We start from the raw sequence: 25,072 nt of genomic DNA, 5'->3' as shown, positions 1-25,072 counted from the left end.
TGGCACCACCCGCTCCCACTACTTTCTTGTGGAAGAGAGACTCGCATTAGCATCTGCTGCGGTGATGTATGTACACCGAGGGGCCGGAGGAGGATGATCTCTGGACGCATAACAACCTGGCCACTCCGTGTATCTGTATCTCCAATGGGTACCAAAAGCATTCTAGACTTTTGCTGGAGATCAATCAACCTCCTACTTGCCCTGAGCTTTCTATCAGCTGGTGCAAAGGGGAACACTGATCAGGTGCATGATTTATAGTATCTTTGATATCCAATCAATGAGGTGCTCAAGAGAAGTACACTGAGTGGCCAGATGATTGTGCATTCAGAGCTCATCATCATCTGGCCGCTCAGTGTGTATGCAGGCACACACAGTCTGTCTCAGTCAGCAGCAACTGCTGTAACAAACATACCCTGGACTGGGTGGCTTCTGAGAAATGCATGTTTGTCTCACAGTCTGGAAACCAGGAGATCCACTCACAAGCTAAACACTGTCACCCAACCACTCATTGCTCCCCGGGGAGCTGAGGCGGGTCACTCGGGCAGTCAGCCTGTGGCCGTCACCCTGGATATCCACGATGCACAGCGACGGGAGAGCGGAATTGCTGGCGGCACTTGAACTAGCTGTGGGAGGGCGGTAACGTGCAGAGGGCACTGCCCTCCGCACCAGGGCTGCCTTGGGGGCGGACAAGGAGACAGATAGGACCTCCTGCCACACAAGCCAGCTCTGGTCTTGATGTCTGTGCCCCCCACCCAAAAAAAATTCACAGGCTGAACCCTCCCCCCCATGTGAGGGAGTTAGGAAGCGGGCCTCTGGGAGGTGGTGAGGGCATGCGGCCCCACCATGGATGGGCTCCGTGTCTTTATGGGAGAGCCCCGTGTCCCTTCTGCCACGCGGGGCACAGCGAGGCCTGGGACTGGGAAGCGAGTCCCCACCCGACCAGCTGGCACCTTGACCTCAGACTGTGGGAAAGCAATGCCTGGTGGGTTTTTGTTTGTTTGTTTGTTTTTGTTTTTAATATTTTTATTGATTTCGGAAAAGAAGGGAGAGGGAGAGAGAGATAGAAACATCAATGAGGAGAGAAAATCATGGATTGGCTGCCTCCTGCATGCTCCCTACTGGGGATGGAGCATACAACCCAGGCATGTGCCCTTGACCAGAATTGAACCCGGGATCCTTCAGTCCACAAGCCATAGCTCCATCCACTGAGCACACCAGCCAGGACCCTGCCAACTCTTTATGCCAGTCACTGCAATGCAGAAAAATCATAAAAAATAGTCCACTGATGGTGAGATGAAAACTTCAGATACCCCGTGTGGCAATCTCACACCCTCAAAAGCTATCCTAGGCCAGCTGGTGCGGCTCAGTGGTTGAACATCCACCTGTGAACCAGGAGGTTCGATTTCGGGTCAGGGCACATGTCTGGGTTGTGGGCTCAATCCCCAGTAGGGGGCATGCAGGAGGCAGCCGATCCATGATTCTTTCTCCTCACTGATGTTTCTCTGCCTCCCTTTCTCTCTGAAGTCAATAATAATATTTTTTAAATATATTTTATTGATTTTTTGCAGAGAGGAAAGGAGAGGGATAGAGAGTTAGGAACATCAATGAGAGAGACTCATCGATCAGCTGCCTCTTGCACACCCCCTAGCGGGGATGTGCCTGCAACCCAGTTGCATGCCCTTGACCGGAATTGAACCCAGGATCCTTCAGTCCGCAGGCTGACGCTCTATCCACTGAGCCAAACCAGTTTTGGCAATAAAAATTTTTTTTTTTCTATAAAAGCTACCCTAATATCTGTGACCAGGACTGCCTTTAACCCTCAGAAGTGGGAACGGAAACATGTGATTGGCAAGAGACCGCTAAATACATACAAAAAGCGAGCTGCAGGCAGTGGGGATCCGGCGTCACAGCCCAGGCCGCGGGCAGGCCTGCCAGCGGACATCCCTCCCCTCAGACCGAAGGAAAGCAGACGGGGAAGTGGGGATTAGGCTGGCGCAAGCACAGGCCCAGGCCGGGTTATCTATAATCTCCCAGCCGGGCCTGTTCTTTGTAGAAGCGCAGTTTTAGTAAACAGAAGTCGTAAATCTAACGTCCCTGTTTCTGCTACATTCCAGAAACTGTTCTGACCTACGCGGCCGACTGGGTCTGGGGGACAGTCTGGACTACCTGGTGGTTAGCATTGCAAGCATTTTTTCGCCAGAGGAATGCGCCCACAGAACCAGCACCCAGATCAAAGGCCAGAGGCGGCCAGCCCCCACAGGCTCGTCCCGGCCCCTTCCTGGTCCACCCCCCCCCCCTCCACGGAGCCCCGACGCTGAGCCTCGCACCCCAGCCTCAGTCTGCCTGCTTCTGAACTTCACAGAAACGGGGTGTTACGTTCCCCAGCTTTTTGTTCTACGTGATGCTGTAGCGTCTCTGCTCCTCTAACCGCCCTCTATGCCTGTGGAAGGGCAGGGTAACACGTGGGAAGATTTGTGAGGCAGGCAGCTTCCGTCGCATAGAAGCAGCCAGAGACAATACACAAACCAGGGGCTGGGGCTGGGTGTCCTTTGCGCTTGATGTATGGACCCTGAATCTGAATGTCATAGCATCTTCATTTGTCACAAGACATTCCCCTTCCAGTTGTCTTATGATCATTAAGAAATGTCAGAACCGCCCTGGCCAGGGTGGCTCATGCACTGAGAGGTCACTGGCTCGATTCCCGGTCAGGGCGCATGCCCGGGTGCCGGCTCCATCCCGAGTGGGGGGCAGCTGATGGATGGTCCACTCTCACATCAATGCAGGGGAGGACGGGGCCGGAGAACATCAAGCCCAGAGCCAGGCCTCGGTTAGATGGCAGCTAAAAGTCATAGCCCCAAAGCTTCATTCCTTCCAGACTCGCCAGAAGCTCCCACAAGTCACAAGCCGCCTGTACAGCGCCCCCTTCCTTGCCACCTACGAGGCTCACACAAGGCACTGAGCTCAGGGGCTGACTTGGTGCCCTGGTCTCAGAGGGGTGTCGTTGCACCACTTGGCCACCAGGTGGCGCAGTGAATGCAGCCCTGCCGCCTGGAGCAGCCTGGAGCCCAGAAACAGACAGGAGCGCACCTTTCTCCCTCTGCCCAGCATGGAGCCCGCAGCCACCCCAGAGCAGGCGGACAAGCTGGGCGCCGTCGTTGGCTTCTCCTCTCCTGCCCGCCCTCTGGCTCAGGCCTCCCCCAAACGCGCTGGCAACAGGTGAGCCTTCAACACAGCATGCTGGCCAAGGCAGCTGCATCAGAACTCAGGGGGCATGGTGCCCTCTACATGGGTCACACACATGACTTCTCGTGTGGGTGGCAGTACGGATGTCCCCATTACAATCCACGAAGCCACGCGTTTAGGTGTGACGCACTTCTTGGCGTGTTTGTGATGCTTTGCAATTTTAAGACGCTTCAGAGAGCAGCCTGCCCGTCAGTAAAAGCAGCTGCAGAGGCCCAGTTTTCACGTGTGGCTCCTGCCCGGGGCATCCACTCTGCTGGCGCCAGTATCACCCTGTTCTTCAGAGCACACGCTGCCCACACTCCTGATGCCCGCACATTCCAGGTGAGGGGGCTGTGCCGGAGAACACCTCCGCTCACATGGGGAGAACTGTCCGAACTGCTCCCTGGCCCTGGCTGGTGTGGCTGGGTTTGAGTCTGGTCAGGGCACAGGCCTGGGTTGCGGTCCCAATCCCCAGTAGGGGGCATGCAGGGGCCAGCCAATCAGTGATTCTCTCTCATCATTGATGTTTCTTTCTCCCTCTCCCTTCCTCTCTGAGCGCAATAAAAAGTATTAAACGTGTGTGCGTGTTTGGAGGCACACTGCCGCTGTTGCGTGCTGTTTGTTTCCAGCAGCGTGGGATTCTATAAAAAGAGGCGCTGGTGGCTGCCCTAACTGGTGTTGCTCAGTGGATAGAGCATCGGCCTGCGGACTGAAGGGTTCCAGGTTCGATTCTGGTCAAGGACATGTACCTTGGTTGTGGGCACATCCCCAGTGGGGGGCATGCAGGAGGCAGCTGGTCGATGTTTCTAACTCTCTGTCCCTCTCCCTTCCTCTCTGTAAAAAAAATCAATAAAATATAAATTAAAAAAGAGAGAGAGAGGTGCTGGTGGCAGCGAACAGAGTGGCCCAGAACGGACAAACTGGAAGGTGACATGAAGGTGACCCTGAGGCTGACAGTGAGCACGGGGTGGGCAGGTGCGGGGGCATCCCCAGCCCATTGACAGGTGAGCACGCGGCAGCTCCTGCCGGGCACTGCCTGCTCTGGGTGCCGCGGGACCCATGAGCATAGAGAGAATGAGGAAGGCTCTCCAGGACGGTGACCCGGCCCCCACCAGCAGGAGCCGGAGCTGGGGGACAGGAACCAAAGAGAAACACCCCAGCCCCCCAGCCCCCGAGGCCATCCTGCCCCAGGGACAGCGCCAATGTCACAGGACAGGCGCACAATGGCATCGGGTGGGTGGGAGCCAGCGACGCTGCTCAATACCCCAGAGCCCCCAGGACAGCGCCCCGTGGAGGATGACCGCGCCTCACATGTCACCCGTGGTGACCGGGAACTAAGCAAATGAGGAAGAGCGAGAGGAAGCGCCCAAGGCCCAGCCACCGGCTCTGTGTTCGCCTCCCAGTGAGGACGTGAGAGGGAAGCTGGCGGGAAACTCTCTCGAGAAGTTTCTGTGAAGTAAGCCTGACGTAGCCAAGTGACAACACTTACTACAGGCACCCTGTCCCGCACAGTCAGCCTGCTAGGCTACCCCCCGGCAGCAAGCAGCTCGAACCCCGGCACAGAACCAGCAGGCCGCGCCAGGCGGCGCCAGGAGCGAGCTGTGAGGCCAGCGCCCAGGAAGATGGCCCAGAACAGAGAGGGAAGACATGTGTGCACAGGAAACCATTCACCAGAGGTGCCCACGCAATTCTCTCTCTTGTGAAATGCCCATTCCTTCATCTGTGATGGCCAGGACCGCCTGCTGCAGTCACTCAGGTCACAGCCCGGGCCCTGACAGAGCCCAGGCGCCGGGTGGCAGCCCACGTACAGTGGGCAGAGGACGTGGCTCCCCGCGGCGCAGCAGGTTGGGGCGCGGCCACGGGGGCAGGAGGGCAGGGGAGCCGCCCACATAGAAAACACCCCGCCCCCCACACGTGCAAAGGCCAGGGCTTGAAGTGACGGGCAGACATCCAAACTCCACTGGTACTGGGGGACTGGTACCGGAGGCTCCAGGCCATGAAGATGGATGTAGGAGAGACATTTTGATGAGACATCGGCAGTTGTGCACTTACAATCAATGCACTCAGCCCAGCCGATGTGGCTCAGTAGTTGAGTGTCAACCTATGAATCAGGAGGTCACGGTTGTGGGCTCCATCCCCAGCAGGAGGCAGCCGATCCATGATTCTCCCTCATCATTATGTCTCTCTCTCTCTCTCTCCCTTTCTCTTCCTCTTTGAAATCAATAAAAATATATTTTTTGAAAAATCAGTGCACTCAAAGGTATTGTCAATATGCCCTAATTCCAATAGATGTACCTAAACCTTGCACACAATGTACCTAAATCTCTCTCCTCCCCATGCCGGGAAACACACACCACGAACAAACATGGGGCTGTCAGAGATTGCTGGTGCTTCAGAAGGGGCAGGGGGATGGCAGCCACAGCCTACGGAGCTGATGTCCCCGACCAGAAAACCCCCGGGCTCTTCCCAGTGTATCTGCTACCAAAGCTGCGTAACAAGTTGCACCAGAACCGAGCAGCTACGCCCGGACATAGGTGACCTTGCAGTTTCTGCGGGTCAGGGCTTGGGAAGCACTTGGTTGGGTCTTCCCGGCTCGAGGTCTCTCAGGAGGTTATGGTCAAACCATGGGTCCTGGCTACTGCCATCTGAAGGCTCGACGGAAGCCAGCTGCCTCCTGCCCCACTTCCCAGGTGGCTCCCAGGCATGCTGGCTCTGGGCGGGAGGCCTCGGTTCTGCTACCCACATCTCTGCAGACTGCCCGGTGATCTGGGGACGAGGCAGCTGGCTTCCGGGAGAGCAGTAGGGTCTCTTGTGACCCAGCCTCAGAAGCCATACGCCATTGCTCCCACAGTTCCTATTGGTGGCACAGGCCAGGCCTGGGGGTCAGGGTGGGAGGGGACTACAGGGGCCCACCTTGCCTGCGCCCTCACCAACTTCACCTTCACCTGAGACCAGGGAGTCTGGCCTTTGTCAACACAGACACCTTCAGGGTGTGAGGGGCCCCGGTCCTTTCACCCCGCCCAGCCCCTCCCCAGACCCAGCCGGGGTCCCCGGAGGACACTGGCCAGAGGTGCTACCAGTGAGAGGGGCCCCTGGTGGCTACAGGGCGAGGGCCAAGGGCCACAGCGCCGAGGGCAGTCACAAGTCCTGACAAAAGGCAAGCTCAGAGGCACAGGACGTGCAGAAGGACATGTGAGGACTGAAATCTGCCTGGTGCCAGCAGAGCCGGGAGGCCACTTCCTGCTCCTGCTGCTTCCTCCCTGGCCGCCTCCCACCCCTCCACCTGGGCTGCCTCCCTTCCGCAGGGCTGGGAGCCCCAGGGCTGGGAGCCGGCGGGACCCTCCCTGCCGGCCTGTTCCCCGTCCCAGCCTCCGGCTGCCTGGCCCAGGTTGGAACAGAGCCTGCGGACGGGAAAGGGACTCAGGCCAACTCCGCGTGGCCTCGGATGAAACAATGGACTTGGTGTCCTCACATCAGGGGCAGGAGGTCGCCATGCGCCCAGAGCCAAGGTCAAGGATGGAGAATTTCCCAGAGGCTCCTGTCACAATAACAGCCTGGGTGGCGGGGAGAAGGGGACATCTGCAATACCCTAAATGAAGATGATAATGATGATGATGATGATAACAATAGCCCTGGCAGGTGTGGCTCAGTGGACAGAGCATCGGCCTGCAGACCAAAGGGTCCCGGGTTTGATTCTGGTCAAGGGCATGAACCTCGGTTGCAGGCTCCTCCCCGGCCTGGCCCCTGGTGGGGGCTTGTGCAGGAGGCAACCAGTTGATGTGTTTCTCTCACATCGATGTTTCTCTCTGTCTCTTCCTCTCTCCTCCACTCTCCCTAAGAATCCATGGAAAAATATCCTCGGGTGAGGATTTAAAAAAATAATCATCATCATAATCATAATAACAGCTCCATTAGGGCACATGCTGGGCACAGCTAGTGTGTTCTCTGTAAGGGCTCTGACCCCACCCCTTCAGGCCCACGCTAAGTACCGGGGTGGGGAAAGTCCGGCGACAGGCCCGAGTGTCACCAATGGGAGCCCGGCCCGAAGCCCTTCTTCCCCGACAGCCCAGCAGGCCACGGGGCGCGGGCTCCCTGCTCCCTGAGAGGGGCCCACTGGCCGCCCTTCCCCGAACCTGCCACAGCCTAGCCAGGCGGGGTTACCTCTGCCCTCCGGGCCGGGCAAGGCTCCGCTTCCCGGGACACCGTGAGAAGAGCTGGCGCTGCCAACACAGACAGAGGCTGAGGCTCTGACAACAGATGGCCCCAAGGTTCCGAGCCCAGAAGCCTGAAGTCGCCATGGTGACGGCAGGCTGCTTCCATCTGCCCCGTGCTCTCCCCCTGGCTGCTGGACGGCCCTCTTTGCCTCGTGCCCCTTCACCCTGTCCTCTCTGTGCCTGTGGAGAAACCCCCTCTTTTGTTAAGTGATTTATTGATTTCAGAGAAGAAGGGAGAAGGGGAGACAGGGAGAGAGAGAGAGGGGGAGAGAGGGAGGGAGGGAGGGAGGGAGAGAGAGAGAGAGAGAGAGAGAGAGAGAGAGAGAGAGAGAGAGAGAAGCATCAATGATGAGAGAGAATCATGGACCGGCTGCCTCCTGCACTCCCCCTACTGGGGATGGAGCCCACAACCCGGGCCTGTGCCCTGAGAGGGAAATGAACCCTGACCTCTTGGTTCATAGGTCAGTGCTCAACCACTGAGCCACACCAGCCGGGTCAAAATCCCTCTTCTTGTAAGGACACTGGTCAGGCTGGGTGAGGGTCCCCTAGTGACCTCATGGGAACTGGATGACCTCTATAAAGCCACTGTCTCCAAATGAGGTCGCATTCTGAGAGGCTGGGCACCTTCACAAGGGTTTTGAGGGGCACAGTTTAGCCCATGACAGCTGCCCCATGTCCCTCCTCCCTCTCGGGGACCAACTCAGACTCCCCCTCTGACATGGCCTTCCACAGCACTCCGCTGTGCTGGGGGGGGGGGGGCATGCCCTCACAGGAAAATGAAATTCAACAGGTGTGGCCCTGCCAGCCAGCAGGTGTGGCCCAGGAGTTGAGCGTCAGCCTATGAACCAGGAGGTCACGGTTCTATTCCTGGTCAGGGCACACGCTTGGGTTGCTGTCTCAATCCCCAATGGGGGGGGGCGTGCAGGAGGCAGCCAGTCCATGATTCTCTCTCCTCATGGATGTTTCTTTCTCTCCCTCTCCCTTCCTCTCTGAAAGCAATAAAGTATATTTGTAAACAATCTGTTAGATGCAGAGGATGACAGACTGTGCCCAGCAGGCGCAGGGAGAGGAGCAAAGGGCCGGGGACTTGGCCTCAGGCACTGCCACAGGCCAGCTCACGCAGGGACAGCATGTGCCGGGCGCCAGGGCAGCGAGAAGCTGGGCACAGGCAAGGCCCTGGTGCCAAGAGAGCAGCCGCCAGCCCGTGGCCTGAGGACTCAGGTGACTTCACCTACCACAGGCCTGCCAGCGGCCTCTGGCACCCCATGCGGGCACCTGCCCTCCTCTGCTGGCCCGTGACCCCGCGCCTGGTTGCGTGGCCCTGACAGGGCGGGAGGGCCATGGGGAAGCACAGCGATGACATGGGCAGCACCAACCTGGGGCAGGCGAGGCTCGCCCAGGTGCCCGGAATAACCCGGCGGGGGGCTTCCTGCCAAGCCCCATGTGCTCTGCCCCGCTGCCCATGGAGCGAGCGCTTTCCCACTGACGGTTCTCCGAGGCCCTCTCCTCTGGGCCCCGACCTCCCTGCGGCTCCTGAAATGCCAGGCTCTGCCTCGCCTGGGCTGCCCCTCAGCCCTGAGCTCTCAGCCCCCCATGATGCCCTCAAAGCTCTCCCTCACTCCTTTTCCTGGCTCCCTTGTGGCCGCCCCGTCTAACTAGCATTCTCTACCCATCGCTGTCCATCCTGGCCTCCTGCGTAAACCTTGTCCATCTGGCTCCGGAATATCCCATCGCCTAACGCAGTGGTCGGCAAACTGCGGCTCGCGAGCCACACGTGACTCTTTGGCCCCTTGAGTGTGGCTCTTCCACAAAATACCACGGCCTGGGCAAGTCTATGTTGAAGAAGTGGCATTAGAAGAAGTTTAAGTTTAAAAATTTGGCTCTCAAAAGAAATTCCAATTGTTGTACTGTTGATATTTGGCTCTGGTGACTAATGAGTTTTCAGACCACTGGGCTAGAGTGGCAGGTCTCACCTGGGGGCAATTTCGCCCACCAGAGGACATTGGGCAATGTCTGGAGTTTGTTGTCCCAACAGAGGCGGGGGGGAGGGGGGTGAGCAGGGGTGACTACTGAACATCCCTGCCATAGAGTCTCCAGTCCAAATGCCCAGAGCGTCAGCGTTAAGGATGCCTGGCTTGAATACAGAGCAGAGACCCAACTAACACCTGCTACTCGAGGGAATAAATAATGGCTCTGAAGCTCCCGCCCACGGAAATGCCTTTGTGGATCTCGTGATACTGATGTCTTTTCCCTTGTCATTTAGTGAGCCTACTATGCCCCATGCTCTGTGCCGTGTTTGCAGTGGCGGGCTGGCCATGCACAGTCCCTGGTCTGAGCCTAGAGGGAGAAAAGAAGACTCTGTAGACGCGACCAGAGACCTGGGCGCCTCCCCAGCTGTCACTACCAGTCACGTGACCTTGGGCAAGTCCCCTGACTTCCCTGGACATCTCTTCCTCATGTGTAAAATGCAAGGATTGCTTTGATTTTTTATTGGTTTCCGAGAGGAAGGGAGAGGGAGGGAGGGAGAGAGAAACATCAATGATGAGAGAAAATCATGGATTGGCTGCCTCCTGCACACCCCACACTGGGGATCAAGCCCACAACTCGGGCGTGTGCCCTGACCGGGAATTGAACTGTGACCTCCTGGTTCCTAGGTTGATGCTCAGCCACTGAGCCGCCGAGGCTGGGCAGGGTTGCTTAGATTTTGAAGCTAGCTTCCGACATGTAAGTTCCACACTTTTACAGTGGAACCTCAGTTCTCCAACTTAATTTGTTCACAAAGGCTGTTCGAGAAGCGATTTGTTCACACAATCACTTTTCCCCTTAGAAATAATGTGAATTGAATTAATCTGGTCCAGACCCCCAGTGATTCCGTATTCACCTTTCTTATGGACAGCGCCTGCCCAGCGGACTGTCTCACCTATAAACACACACCTCTTCTCTCATGTATGGAACCACTGGCCTTAACGGGGGCCCCTGAGCCTGATGCCGGTGCCCCCAGGTCCACAGGCAGCATCTCGGCTGGCTCACGTGCTGGGGCCTCCGGGGTGCTGCCGGCCCCTGGCTTCTCCTTCATCCAGGCCAGCAGCATGCCCGCCTCCAGCTGCCTGTGCCCCTTGCTCCTTAGTAACCCCAGCGCTCCGGGCGGCCTCTTCGTGTTTGAAAATCATGCTAATGGTCCACTTGGCCAGCAATGTCTCTCCTTCGTCTGCTGCCTGAGAGACGCTTTGCCCTCCTGAGGCCTCAGCAGGAGAGTTGTCAGGTGGGAAACTGAAGTTTGGCTCCGCAACCGAGACAGATTTTCTGTGACCAACTTGGTCACAGCTTGGGGGAGAACCAAACTGCTTGAGAGGAGAGAGGTGCGAGAAACGGTCTGACTGCACTTGATGGCAGAGGATCAGCTCCTCTCTGCATTTTTCCTCAGACGGTACCAGCAGGGCTGATGACAGAGGCTTTGGGGGTCCGCTCGTCCCTCCGCAGGGGACGGGCTCAATAAGGGACACAGGAGGGGCCGCGCTGTGAGCGTGCTGATGGAAACATCTGGAGACAAGGGCCCTGGGGCTCTGGTGGGATCGCTCCTCATCGAAAGACCTCAATCACCCCCCCCCATGTCCAAAGGGTGTACATTTCCTTTCCATCTTTTATTATATATATAATTAATTTCAGAGAGGAAAGGAGAGGGACAGAGAGAGAAACATCAATGATGAGAGAATCATTGATCGGCTGCCTCCTGCACGCCCCACACTGGGGATCGAGCCCACAGCCCAGGCATGTGCCCTTGACCAGAATCGAACCTGGGACCCTTCAGTCCGCAGGCCGATGCTCTATCCACTGAGCCACACCAGCTAGGGCACCTATCTTTTAAAAAAGCTTTTTCTTCTAAACATTCCCGAGCACACAGAGCATTCTCCAGAGGAGCCCGGTGAGGAACGCCGAACGACCCAACAGGTGTCCGATGGGCATCTTTGCCGCATCCTGTTCTCCTCCACTCCCTGGAGCCCTCGGAAAGTCAGCGGTTCTCAGTGTGATCCAGGGACACCTGGGGGGTCTTCAAGACTCTTCAGGGGGTTCCACGCTGTCACAGTATTTTATAACAATCTCAGATTAGTTACCTTTTCCATCCTGATTTTCTCGTAAGTGTACAGAATTTTCCAGATGCTACATGACATGGGATATTGCAACAGATTGAATGTAGAAATGGGTATGAGAATTCGTGTTCTTTATTTAGCCATTCTGAATGAGATCCCCAACATGGTTTTTTAGGTGTAAGAGTAACTTGTTCTCTCGGAACACCGCATCCCTGCCGATGTCAGCATGCGTCTGCACGCACAAGCCGCATGCACAGAGCGCGACCCCGGCCGGTGACAACGGGACCTGAAGCCCCTGCGCCTCGGTTTGTGAGCCAGGAGGCTGAGCTGGGTGCCCGCCACGTCTCATAAAGCGCCCAGCAGCTTCCTCCTGCCAGCCAATCAGCAGCTACAGAAACAACCAAATACAATGCCTAGTGCAGATGCCTGTTCAGGCCAGGAGCCAATCAAGAGCTACAAGCCATGACCAGCTGGTGTGGCTCAGTGGATTGAGCATCGTCCCACGCACCATAGAGGTCGCTGGTTCGATTCCCAATCAGGCACACGCCTGAGTTGGGGGCTCCATCTCCACTAAGGGGGCATGCAGGAGGCAGCCGGTCTATGTTTCTCTATCATCGATGTTTCTATCTTCTCTCCCTCTCTTTTTCTCTCTCTAAGAAACCAATAAAACTTAAAAAAAAAAAAAAAAAAAAAAAAAAAAAAAAAAAAGGAGCTAGCCCTAACCACCTAACCAGTGTGACTCAGTGGATGGATCGTCAGCCTGTGGACTGAAAGGTCCCAGGTTCGATTCCAGTCAAGGGCATTCACCTTGGTTGCAGGCATATCCCCAGTGGGGGGTGTGCAGGAGGCAGCCGATGGGTATTTCTCTGTCATCGATGTTTTTAGCTCTCTATCCCTCTCTCTTCTTCTCTGTAAAAAATCAATAAAATATCTTATTTTAAAAATAGCTACAAGTTATATGTGGTTATTGTCAAGGACTGGATGTGTCCAATAGGATGGTGCTAGGAGGCGGGCCTTTGAGGGGTGATCAGGCATGAAGGGGGATCTCCTGAATGGACTAGCGTCTTTGTAAGAAGAGACCAGAGCCCTGGCTGGCTCCCTCCTGCCGTGAGGACAGAAGGCGCCTCTGCAGCCCGGAGAGGGCTCTTTCCGAACCCCACCTCGCCGGCACCCCAGCCCTGGCTCCCGCCGCCGGCACCATGAGAAGTAAACCCAGGTCCAGGCTCCAGAGCTGCGTCCGCGGCAGAAGTGACCCTGCAGCCGGCCAGTCCCGTAGGTCTCACCGGATGGAGAAGTCCCTCTCGTTCTCTTGCCCAGAGTGGCCTGGAGCGGAGACAGGGTCCGATGCCCCCTGGGTGCCAGCTTCCGATGCACATGGGGGTGTGGGCTCCTCTGGGCTGTGGCATCCAGAGGAGCTGCCTGGACGGCCCCGGTGCCGCCTGGGAGGCCAGTGGCGGCGAGAGGATGAGGTGGCAGCTGCGCCAGCCTCCGCACGGCGGCTCTTCCGCAGGGAACACCGGCTCCCTGCCACCTCGCGCCTCAGGGGCCAGGCAGCGGCAGAGGGACACACTGCCGTCCCGGACAGACCAGGACAACTGTCCGGCTACTCTGAGTTCACACACATAGTGCCCCTGCCACGGCCTCGTCCTGTCTGGAACCTTCCCAGCATGCAGGCCCCACACTCTATCTGATCCCCGAAAGCCCAGGAGCAGGACTCAGGGGAAGGGCCGTGGCCAAAGCCACTGGCCGAGGGCAGCCCAGGCCGGAGACGCAAGTCCCGCACTGAAGCCGAAAGCACGTGACCCCCTGCTGACCCCCTGCTGTTTCTTAGCCATTGTTAATCCTCACCGGAGGGCATTTTCCATCGGAGTGGATAGGAGGGGGAGAGACAGAGAGAGAGAAACATTGATGAGAGCGAGACACATCGACTGTTTGTCTCTCCACGTGCTCCCCAACCAAGGTCAGGGATCGTGCCTTGGACCGGAACGGAACCTGGGACCCTTCAGTCCTCAGGCTGACGCTCTAGCCACTGAGCCACACCGGCCAGGGCTTGACAGCTGTTCCTAAAAGAGCCCTCCCGTCGTGTTTCCAGCACATACAACAACATGGAAGCGCGTCCGATCTCCCACCAGGGGCTCAGCATCAAACAACCCACAGGAAGATGAATTCTAGAGCGCAGGAGCCAGAGGGACCTGGAGGGACCTCCGACATCAGGGGCTCTCAGCTAGGCAGTGGACACCCCCCCACACACATACACACACACATATACACATATACACACACACATATACACATATACACACACATACACACATGTACACACATACACACATATACACACATACACATATACACACATATACACATGTACACACATACACACATACACATGTACACACATGTACACACATACACACATACACACATATACACACATGCACACATATACACACATACACATACACACATACACACACAGGGGACCATGTCTGGTGACTTTGTGGTTGTCACAGTGTGGACACTTGGCGAGAAGGGGAGGTTTGTTACTGGCATATGGTAGTGGCAGCCCAGCACCCCCACCGCGACAGAATGCTCCCCCCAAGTTCACTAGCGCTGAGCTGGAGAAATGCTGGTTTGAATTCCTGGGTGACTTCAAGTACAAAGACACTGAGGCTCGCCCAGCTGAAAGGGCTCAGTGATGAGCATCCACCTAGGAGCCAGGTGGTCAGGGTTCGATTCCTGGTCAGGACACAGGCCTGGTTTGTGGGCACCACCCCCAGTGGGCGGGGGGGTTGTGTGTGCAGGAACAAGCCGATCCACGATTCTCTCTCATCATGGATGTTTTTCTCTCTCTCCCTCTCCTTTCTCCTCTAAAATCAATAAAAATTTCTTTTCTTTAAAAAAAAAAAAACTGATATGTTCTCCCATACAGAGGGCTTTCTTGTTGTTTTGTTGATGGTTTCCTTTGCTGTAAAAAAGCTTTTTATTTTGATGTAGTCCCATTTGTTTATTTTCTCTTTAGCTTCCATTGCCCTAGGGGCAGTATCAGTGAAGAAGTTCTTTTGGCATATGTCTGAGATTTTGCTGCCTGTGGATGCCTCTAGTATTTTTATGGTTTCCCGTCTTATGTTTAAGGCCTGCCTGCATCCATTTTGAGTTTATTTTTGTGTATGGTGTAAGTTGGTGATCTAGTTTCATTCTTTTACATATATCTGTCCAATTTTCCCAATACCATTTATTGAAGAAACTGTCTTGACTCCATTGTATGTTCGTGCCTCCTTTGTCAAATATTAACTGAGCATTAGTGATTTGGGTTGATATCTGGGTTCTCAATTCTATTCCATTGCTGTTTTGAGAACACTGGCTTTGTAATACACTGGCTTTGAAATCTGGTATTGAGATCCCTCCTACTTTACTCTTCTTTCTCAGGATTGCTGTGGCTATTCGGGGTCTTTTGTTGTTCCAAATGAACTTTTGAAGAGTTTTTTCTAGGTCAGTGAAATATGACGTTGGTATTTTAATTGGGAGTGCATTGAACCTATAGATTGCTTTGGGAAGTATGGACATTTTGATGATGAACAGATTTGCAAATGTTATCACTGATAAATGTTTAATCTCCAACATCTTCAGACAGCTTATACAACTTAATAAAAGGAAGATAAATGACCCAATTAAAAAATGGGCAATGGATCTGAATAGAATCTTCTCAAAAGAAGACAGAAGGAAGGCTAAGAGGCACATGAAAACATGCTCAAAGTCACTAATTATCCGAGAAATGCAAATCAAAACAACAATGCAGTATCATCTCACACCTGTCAGAATGGCCAACATCAACAAATCAACAAACGACAAGTGTTGGCGAGGTTGCGGAGAAAAAGGAACCCTCGTGCACTGCTGGTGGGAATGTAGACTGGTGCAACCACTGTGGAGAACAGTATGGAGCTTCCTCAAAAAACTGAAAATGGAACTCCCATTTGACCCAGTAATCCCACTCCTAGGAATATATCCCAAGAAGCTAGAAACATCAATCAGAAAGGATATGTGCATCCCTATGTTCATAGCAGCACAATTTACAATAGCTAGGATTTGGAAACAGCTTAGGTGCCCGTCAGCAGATGATTGGATCCAAAAACTATGGTACATTTACACAATGGAATATTATGTTGCCATAAAAAAGAAAATATTCTCATCGTTTGCAGCAACCTGGATGAAATTGGAGAACATCATGCTGAGTGAAACAAGCCAGTCAATGAAAGAGAGACACCACATGACCTCGCTTATTTATGGATGATAAAGAACATTATAAACTGAAGAACCAAAAGATAGATATAGAGACAGTAAAGCAACAAGCAGACTGTCAAATTACAGCAGGGAGGTTGGGGAGATCAGGGGGAGATAAGAGATCAACCGAAGGACTTGTATACATGCATACAAGTACAACCAATGGACACAAAACTCTGGGGAGGGAGGGTATGTACGGGAGGGGGGGCATTGGTATATGTACAAAAATAATAATTTAATAAAAAATATTAAAAAATAATAATAAAAAATAAATAAAATTAAAAAACTGAGACCAAAGACACAAAGTGACGTCCAAGGTCACACAGCCTCAAAGCCAGAAGTGGAACCCAGAACTCAGCCGCACCCCTCTGTCCTCAGCGCTGCTGGGCCCGGCTGGGCCCGGCGGGGCAGGAGTGAGGGTGGGATGAAGCCACACAGAGCCACATGAGGAGCGTGGCAATAGGGAAGCCAGCAGCGCACCCAGCATGTGCTCTGGGGGGAGGGGGAGCCCCTGGATCCCCAGCTCCCCCGCATCGCTGTGCGGGCCAGTAGCTGCTGGTGGGTCCTCTGCTCCCTGTGTCCCAGCTCCCAGAGGGAGGGCTGGGCCTCCGGGGAAGCAGGCCCCAGCTCCGCCTAAGGACGCCCACACCACACCTGGCCGGCCCCGGGCCTCGGGGTGACTTTGAACCAGAGGAAGGAATCTGAACCCGGGTCCGCCCACTTCAGAGTCCACACCCCCCTCCCCACCCCCTCGGAACAGCCACCTGCCCCTTCCACCCGCCGCTGAGTCACCATGGCCCCTCTCTGCGAGCTAATTGCTCAGCCAGGGAACCCCAAAGAACGCTGGGAACACTTGGGTTTGGGTGCTCCTCTCTACCCACCCCCTCCCAAAGACCATTTTGTTCTTAAGAGATGTGTTCTTAAAGGAGCCGATCCCCTCTCTCTTATCCTCACATGCTTCCCTTACAGGCTGCATTGCATAATTGGATTGCATTGGATTGTGGTTTGATTGGATGCTGCTATTTTTAAATCTACTCACAACACCTGGGGGGGGGGGGAGATACATTTATGAGCTATCCCCTCGAAATGCCGGCGCCTTGCAAAACAATGCAAAACGCTTTGGATTGCACATCCAGCTCTTTAAATCGCTGACGAAGGACTTTCCCTTCCCTCCGAGCAAAGCAGCTTTTGCTTTAAAGAAATCAGGGTCGGCGCTGAGGAAGAGGCCGGCAGGAGAAGCGGTAAATGGGCCATTATTCGCCGCACAATGACAGCTGCGGCCAGCGGGCTGTCAGGGCCAGGCCCGCCCCCTCTATTCTGCATCCATCCCGCCCCTCCCGCCGGGGCCAGAGGCCAGGTCTTCCCGGCCGGCCCCCACCCACTTTCGGGGGGGGGGGCGGCATGCAAAGATCCAGGTCACGCGTGACGGGCAACGGCCCCTCTCCCGCCCCCCCACACCCCTCGCGCCGGGGTGCATGCAAAAGCGCTGCGGCCCGAGACCCCGCTTCGGCTTTCTGGGGCGCTGCCGGCCGCCGGGGTCCGGGGACGCGCCCCTTACCTGCAGAGCCGCCCGCGCCGCCCGGCCACCCACCTGCACAGCATCCCGCACCCGAGCATCCTTTCTTCCAGCGGCCGCGAGCGCGGTGACGTCACCAGGCGGGGCCGCGCCCCACGTGACCCCCTCGGGCCGGAGCCTGGAGCGGTGCTGGCGGGGGGCGGGGCGAGACCCTGACAGGCCCGGGAGGAGGGAGCCAGTGCCCAGGGGCTCCCCGCCAGCCCTGGGAGCGGGCACCGAGGGGCGCCAAGGGATCGCGGGCTCCCTCACCGATAGGATTGCGGGAGAGCCGCCAGGAGGGGGTCAGCAGCGAGGGGAAACCATTGTGTTTTAGTCTTCAGCAAACGAGCAGTAAGCAGCTTGTCTGCAAACCGAGCCGAGTGCATGGACACCCTTGGTAGGGAGGGTCAATGTTGCCAATCATGTGTGAAACATGATCGCAAAGCCATTCGTGTGAAGCACGTGCATTGGGGAACGTTATGCTAATCGCGCCGATGAATAATGCTTTCGGTCACTCTCAACAGCGACTTTCCAATGTCAACTTGGTTTGCCAAAAACAAAGGGAGTGACAGCATAGTGGTACCGCACACTTGAGCATCTGATTAGTTCAAATCAGGATCAGGCCCTGTGGCTTGCTCATGGTTGTACACATGTATGTCTGTTTTCTGAAATCTTCTGGCCGGGAACCTGATCTGCCTGGCAGGACGGAGTTAATTCCCAGGCGCTATTATTTCACGTTTTCTCACTTTTCTCACACTCAGCAGAAGTGAGTCATTTGACTGTCCCAGAGAGCATGCACCATGTCAACATCCCGTGCACAACTGACAGCAGCCCTGCCTAGAAAGCCCCAGACAGCTCCAACCGGGGTCATTTGGGAGATTTGAAAACTCAGGCAGCGAACATAGCAACGTGCCTTGCCAACCCGCAGCAGCGGCCTGAGCTGGGCAGGACCAAGGCGGGAGCCACGTGTGCCAGTCTCACAGGCTGGTGCGCTCCACTGGAGTCTGAATCACCTTCTCACTCCAGGCCCCCGCCCTGAGGGGGGAACAGACCGTCTCACCAGCAGGCCCGGCTGGCTGCTGGCCCTCAGTCCGCAGCTTTCCTGTTTCTAGATCGCACCCCATTGACCACTGTCCCCGCCAGGGGGGCCACATCGCTGCTTGGGGCCAGCCCCCCTGTGAGGCTAACAGGCCCTCCCTGGCTGCCGCTTCTTTCAGCACCAGACGTGACAAGTCAGCGAAGTGGCGTGTGGTTTCTAGGTCACGGCCTCCTGTTTGTTCGTGTGGGTGACAGGCAGCTTACCTGGGGCTTCCGGTTCCTGAGATCAGAGTTCAGACGCCACGGAAACCTGCTCTTGTGGGGCCGGGCCTGAGGGAGACTCGCTCTCCTGCCAGGGGTGACTGTCAATTTCAGCCCCGCACTCCCAGGCCCGGCCACCCCGCCCCCCGCAGCCTGGGCGTCACGTGCTCGGCCCAGCCACTCAGCTCAGCCCTGCCCAGCCGGCGCTGGCACCTCTTGCCCCGGGAGGCCGGGCAGGCAATCTCCTTCGCCTACACCGGTGCTTCATGCCCTGAGAGAACCCGAGTCCCCAGCCAGGACGCCCTGCAACCGGGGCTCCCAGAACCGATGGGGCGCGGGGTCCCTGTCAAATGCCCTCCTGCGGTCTGAGGGGCCGGCTCTGTCCCGCTGGGCAGGGGCGTCTGCGGCAGAAGCCCCTCCTGCTCCGGGTGACAGTTTTGCCCTGAGAGAACCCGAGTCCCCAGCCAGGACGCCCTGCAACCGGGGCTCCCAGAACCGATGGGGCGCGGGGTCCCTGTCAAATGCCCTCCTGCGGTCTGAGGGGCCGGCTCTGTCCCGCTGGGCAGGGGCGTCTGCGGCAGAAGCCCCTCCTGCTCCGGGTGACAGTTTTGCCCTCAAGTTGGTTTCGCCTTCTGTTTGCAAGGTGATTGCTCAAGTGTGAAAGGCATCGCGCAAACAGGCGCCTCTTGGGGGCGCTGGGCATTCTGGCAAAGGTTGTTTTTAATTTAAAAAAAAAAAAAAAAAAAAAAGATGCCTCCCAGGAGAATGTAAATTGAACAATCTTCCTGGCGGGCCGTTTAGCAATTTTCACCAAGAGCCGGGCAGGACCAAGTGGTGTGTGTGCACCTGTGTGCACTGCTGAACACCACTGCGGCAGCTGGCGGGTCATTTGCTCCAGGAATGCGACCTGGGGGGGGGGGGGGGGGGAGAATCACCTGGGAGAGTTCGCTGCGCTATTATTTATGATCTCCAAGCGCCGGAAGCAAGTTAATCTCCAAAAACAGAGGGGGTGGAATGATGAGACCTCTGCTCCGTGGACGACGCAGAATTAACATGGCAGGACACAGACCCTGCGTGCACATCTGCATAAGCCCCGGACCCAGGCATGCGGAGGTGAGGGCTTGGGAGGGGGGGAGGCTGGATGGGGGCCCATGGGGGGGGGGGGGACATGTAATATTTTCAACAATAAAGAATTAAAAAAAAAAAACTAGCTGGTTTGGCTCAGTGGATAGAGCATCAGCCTGTGGACTGAAGGGTCCTGGGTTCCATTCCGGCCTGGGTTGGCTCGATCCCCAGTAGGGGACGTGCAGGAGGCAGCCAATCAGTGATTCTCTCTCATCATTGATGTTTCTCTCTCTCTCCCTCTCCCTTCCTCTCTGAAACCAATAAAAATATATTTTTAAAAATAAAAATAAATAAAAATTAACATGGTAGTAGATCCTTTTGACACGGAACTACCTTCGCAATTATTTAATGAAAAAGAGCAAACTCCAAAGGGTGGTGTGGGAATCGAATTCACGGAAGTACCCAGTGTGGTAGCTCCCCTCTTAGTGGGCTGAGGGATGTTTCACATGTTTCTTCTCAGCTTAGCTACATTTTCTAGTTTTCCTGTGATTAATGTGTAAATTAACATGTATTGCTTTTGTAAGAAGAAACAGTTACTGTTGCTTGTTTTATCAAAAGCACCTTAGCAGCCCAGCTGGTGTGGCTCAGTGGTTGAGCATCGACTTAGGAACCAGGAGGTCACGGTTTGATTCCCAGTCAGGGCACAGGCCCGGGTTGAGGGCTCCATCCCCAGTAGGGGGCGTGCAGGAGGCAGCCGACCCATGAGTCTCTGTCATCATTGATGTTTCTATCTCTGTCTCTTCCTCTAAAAATAAAAAAAATAAAAATAATATTTTTTAAAAGGTTGGACTCCATCAGTGTCCCATTAGTCATCTTCTCCTTCATCTTCCTCTCCTTCATCCCCCTCACACCATCTTCATCTTCACCTTCATCCTCATCTCCTTCATCAATATCTTCCCACCTTTCCTCTTCATCACCACCTTTTCCTTCTTCTCCTTCCCCCTCTCCATCACTCATGTCAGGAACCCGGTAGCTGCAATGGATTGGGCCAGGTGTCGTCTCTGATGACTTCTCCCAACCCTGTGGTCGGCAAACTGCGGCTCGCGAGCCACATGCCGCTCTTTGGCCCCTTGAGTGTGGCTCTTCCACAAAATACCACGGCGTGGGCTAATCTATTAAGTGGAGTTAGAAGTTTAAGTTTAGAAAATTTGGCTCTCAAAAGAAATGTCAATTGTTGTCCTGTTGATATTTGGCTCTGTGGACTAAGGAGTTTGCCGACCACTGCCCTAACCCATCTGCCTGGCACCAGAGCTGTCACTGAAGCAGGTAAAGCCGCTGCCTCTGCCTCATGCGGCCTCGGTCAGTCCTTCCCATTCCTCTTGATTCCCGGGACTTAGAAGCCGGATTGCCACTCCCGTTCAGATGCAATTCTCTGGAGAGAACTTTGTTTGAAGTAAGGATTTTCATCGGAATAAAAATCTCTTCTGATCCCTGATTTAATATCTTCAAATTCTGTCACTTGAACTCTTTGTGTGTTTTTTTAACCTGTTTTTATTGATTTCAGAGAGGAAGGGGAGGGAGAGAGGGAGAGAGGGAGAGAAACATCGATGATGAGAGAGAATCATGGACCGGCTGCTTCCTGCACACCCCACACTGGGGATGGAGCCCACAACCCGGGCCTGTGCCCTGACCGGGAATCGGACCCTGACCTCCTGGTTCCTAGGTGGATGCTCAGCCACTGAGCCACACCAGCCGGGCTGTGACTTGAACTCTTGCCAAATAATGCAGTGCCTCTTGCTCCTCCCCGGGCAGGGCAGACACTGTGATGGCTGACTAAGGTTACCCCCCAAGATGGGGATTTGGGGGATCAATTCTGACCTCTTCTGCAGAGGGGGTCGCAGTCTGCTCTGTTCCTGCTCGCCTCCCTGGCCTGTGCCTGGTCCGCTTCCAGCTGTGCTGCCCTCTTTCTCCCTTGGCGGGTACTGGGGGGGGGGGGTCTTCCTGGCTGGGGGGGGTGCAGGGAGCTGTCCGGCTCCTCCCAGGCAGAAGACCGCGCTTGGGGAGTCCACAGGGAGCCACAGGAGCTGCTCTCAGAAAACCCTTGAGGAAACCTGATGCCAGCCGGGCACCGAGTTAATGTTTCATCGTCCGGAGGCCCGGGCTCAGCTTCTCTCCCATTTGCATTCTCGTCCTGCCCGCCCTGTGGCTGGAAGGTCCCTGCTCCCATCTGGCATGAAATGGTTCCTCGGATACTACATCCCACCTGCTTGGTTCCTTCCCGCACACTGGCCTCTGGTCCCTCAGGTTTCTGGTGTTCTCCCTCTGAACCCTTTTCCTCTTAGGGTCTGCTGCAGGGACACTTGACGACGTCTGAGGACCACTCTGGCCGCCGCACTGGGAGGGTCGCGACAGCAGCAGGCAGAGGTGGAGAGAAAGAAAGCCGGGTCTGCAATTACAGATAAAGTGGCATTTGATGCCCAAATGTTTCATTTCCCAGCCATTTTTAAGGGTGCACCCTGTTGGCCAATGTCACCCCAACAAATTTAATTAAAACAACAACAGTGCGCCATTGAATAATGCGCTGGGAGTTGTGTTCCTGCACCTTCTATGCTGTTGCCTGCGGGTCCCTACGCTGCTTCATATCGATGTGTGGACACTGCCCAGGGGATCATTTCTGGGGTGGAGACCCGGTGGCTGGGGCACCGAGGTGGAAAGGAAGTCGTCACAGGCGTGGACACACATTACATTGTCAAAAGCCCTAAACATGCTTTTCAAAGCATCATCCCATATTTTGTTTGAGCTGAGTGGATAGAGTTAATACAGACTACAGTCAGCCCTGGCCAGTGTGCTCAGTGGTTACCACATGGGCACACGGACTGAAGGTGTCAGGTTCGATTCTCAGTCAAGGGCACATAACTGGGTTGCAGGTTCTAGGCCCAGCCCCAAGGTCAGGGAGCATGCGGGAGGCAATCAATCAATGTGTGTCTCACATTGATGTCTCTCTCTGTGTGTGTGTGTGTCTTTCCCCCTCCCACTCTATAAAAATCAACGGGAAAAAATATCCTCTGGTGAGGATTAACAACAACAAAAGACTACACTCACCCACAGCTGTAAGAAAGGCCCAGGTGCACCAGCTCATTTGCACACCATTGTCAGCCGCATAAGCCCTCTCTGCAGGGGCCCGCGGGCATAACCACGGGCTGGTTGGAAGGACTGTTTCCCTTGCCCGACTCTTGCCCAACACAACAGCCTGGTTTGATTTTAAAACTAGAGGCCCGGTGCATGGATTCATGCACAGGTGGGGTCCCTTGGCCTGGGTGGTGATCGGGCTGATTAGGGGCAGATGGGGGCTGGCTGCCCAGAGAGGGACTGCTGGAGGACTCCAGGGCGTGTCCAGTTCCCATTAGCAGGACCAGTTCCCATTAGCAGGACCCCAGCAGCAGGCTAACGTACTGGAGCATCTGCCCCCTGGTGGTCAGTGCACATCATAGCAACCACTCAGTCAGACACTTTGCATATTATACTTTTATTATATCGGACTAGTGGCCCGATGAACAAATGAAGATTCATGCAAGAATGGGCCTTCATTCCCCTGGCTGCCAGCACAACCTTTGCTCTGGCCAGAGCAGCCTTTCTGCCTTCCCACGCTGCCCAGAGGCAAGTGTTCTGCCCCAGCACCTGCCGTTCCTGCATATGCAAATTAGCCCACCATCTTTGTTGGGTTAATTTGCATACTCACCACTGAGCACACTGGCCAGGGCTAACTGTAGCCTGATTGGCTGGTGGGCATCATGAAGATATGGCCAATTAGCATGTTACTCTTTTATTAGATAGATGTGGCATTTTGCTCATTGTGAATTTTTGCACTACATTTGATTTTTATAAATAGTACCCTGATTACTGATGTTTTTGGGGCCCACATATATCTGCACCCAAGGTGCCTTCCCCACCTCCTCCAATCTCCAGCCTGGGTATCTGGTGAACTCTCTATCCATGGTGGGTCTGCCCAAACCTCCTATGTTCTGAGCTCCTGCACATCTGAGCACATCCTCGGAATGAATGAGTGAATGAGTGAATGAATGAATGCCTGCCCACCCACCCAGCTTGACCACTGCCATAAAAGATGTGAGGAACAGCCTAGTTGGTTTGGCCTGTGGACCAAAGGGTCCTGGGTTCGATTCTGTACCTCGGTTGCAGGCTCCTCCCAGGCCCACGTAGGTCGATGTTTCTGCCTTCCCCTCTCTCCCACTCTCCCTAGAAACAATGGGGAAATGTCCTGGTTGGGGGGAGAGGGGAGAGGATGAACAAAAACAAACTCACTGGAATGAACAAAATGTACCGTTCAGGTCCTCAGGCACATTAGCCACATGCCGAGCACGCTGTAGCCCCATAGCCAGGCCACCAAATGCAAGAAAGACACAACGGTTCCATCCCCGCAGAGCCCTGCGCAACGTGACGTAAGCATTTCTTTACAATTAATTCTATTCCAATTAATTCTATTGCAATTAAACAATCGCTGCTATTGCCCAGGGGACCCGGCCTGCACTTGCAGGACAGGAAGCACGGTCCGGCCAGAGCGTTTGCTGGCGGGAGAGGCAGACAGGCTCACAGAGCCCAGGGCTGCTGGTCCAGGACAGGCGCCCCCCCAACGGGGCGTGTGGCCTTGGGGCTCCCCCAGGGGCAGCACCTTGTTCCAGAATGAGGGGGGCAGCGGATCATCTGTTCCAAAGCAACATCGGGATGCAGGATGAGGGCACACACATTGGGATAAAAGAGCCAGCCCTCCAAAGACGGGGGCTTCTGAGAAGGCTGAGCAATGAACCCCCCAGCTGTTTGCACCCAAAATCCTGGACCTGTATAGGTGTTACCTTAGGCCAGTGGTCAGCAAACTCATTTGTCACCAGAGCCAAATATCCACGGGACAACGATCGACATTTCTTTGGAGAGCCAAACTTTTTAAACTTAAACATCTTCTAACTCCACTTCTTCAAAATAGACTCACCCAGGCCATGGTATTTTGTGGAAGAGCCACATTCAAGGGGCCAAAGAGCCGCAGTTTGCTGACCAAGGCCTTAGGTGACGGGTCCTGAGCCGGGGAGGCGATCCTGGGAAATGCCATCACAGGGCCTTAGGAGAGGGAGGCAGGAGGCCAGGGTCTAAGGAGGTGGCAGCAGGAGCAGAGGAAGACAGACCTTTGGCGATGCCACTCTGCCGGCCTGGCAGACGGAGCGAGGGCCAACGCCAACCATCACCCTGATTTTCGCCCAACGAGACCCATAGTGGACTTCTGACCCCCAGAAACATGAGATTGAATCGGTGTCGCTTTATGGCACTAAGTCTGAGGTCAC

The 25,072-nt window shown here is 55.2% G+C and overlaps 1 protein-coding gene across 3 annotated transcripts in view; it reads right to left on the bottom strand.

Annotated features, from left to right (window-relative positions):
- Positions 1-18,803, bottom strand: part of CLCN4 (chloride voltage-gated channel 4) — a 47,061-nt gene extending 28,258 nt beyond the window's left edge. The window contains exon 1 of one of the 3 annotated variants that reach the window (XM_036420478.2): positions 18,663-18,803. The gene's annotated coding sequence lies outside the window, so the exon portion shown is untranslated. Of the gene's footprint in view, positions 1-17,363; positions 17,463-18,662 lie in introns of those variants that run through there. The other 2 variants (XM_036420479.2, XM_036420477.2) reach the window with 2 other exon arrangements.
- Between the last annotated feature and the right edge of the window lie 6,269 nt (positions 18,804-25,072).

This window comes from Pipistrellus kuhlii, unplaced genomic scaffold, assembly GCF_014108245.1.
Source record: "Pipistrellus kuhlii isolate mPipKuh1 unplaced genomic scaffold, mPipKuh1.p scaffold_m20_p_69, whole genome shotgun sequence".
NCBI lineage: Eukaryota > Metazoa > Chordata > Mammalia > Chiroptera > Vespertilionidae > Pipistrellus > Pipistrellus kuhlii.
The sequence above is the reverse complement of the archived record's forward strand: the minus strand, read 5'-3'. Positions and strand labels throughout refer to the sequence as shown.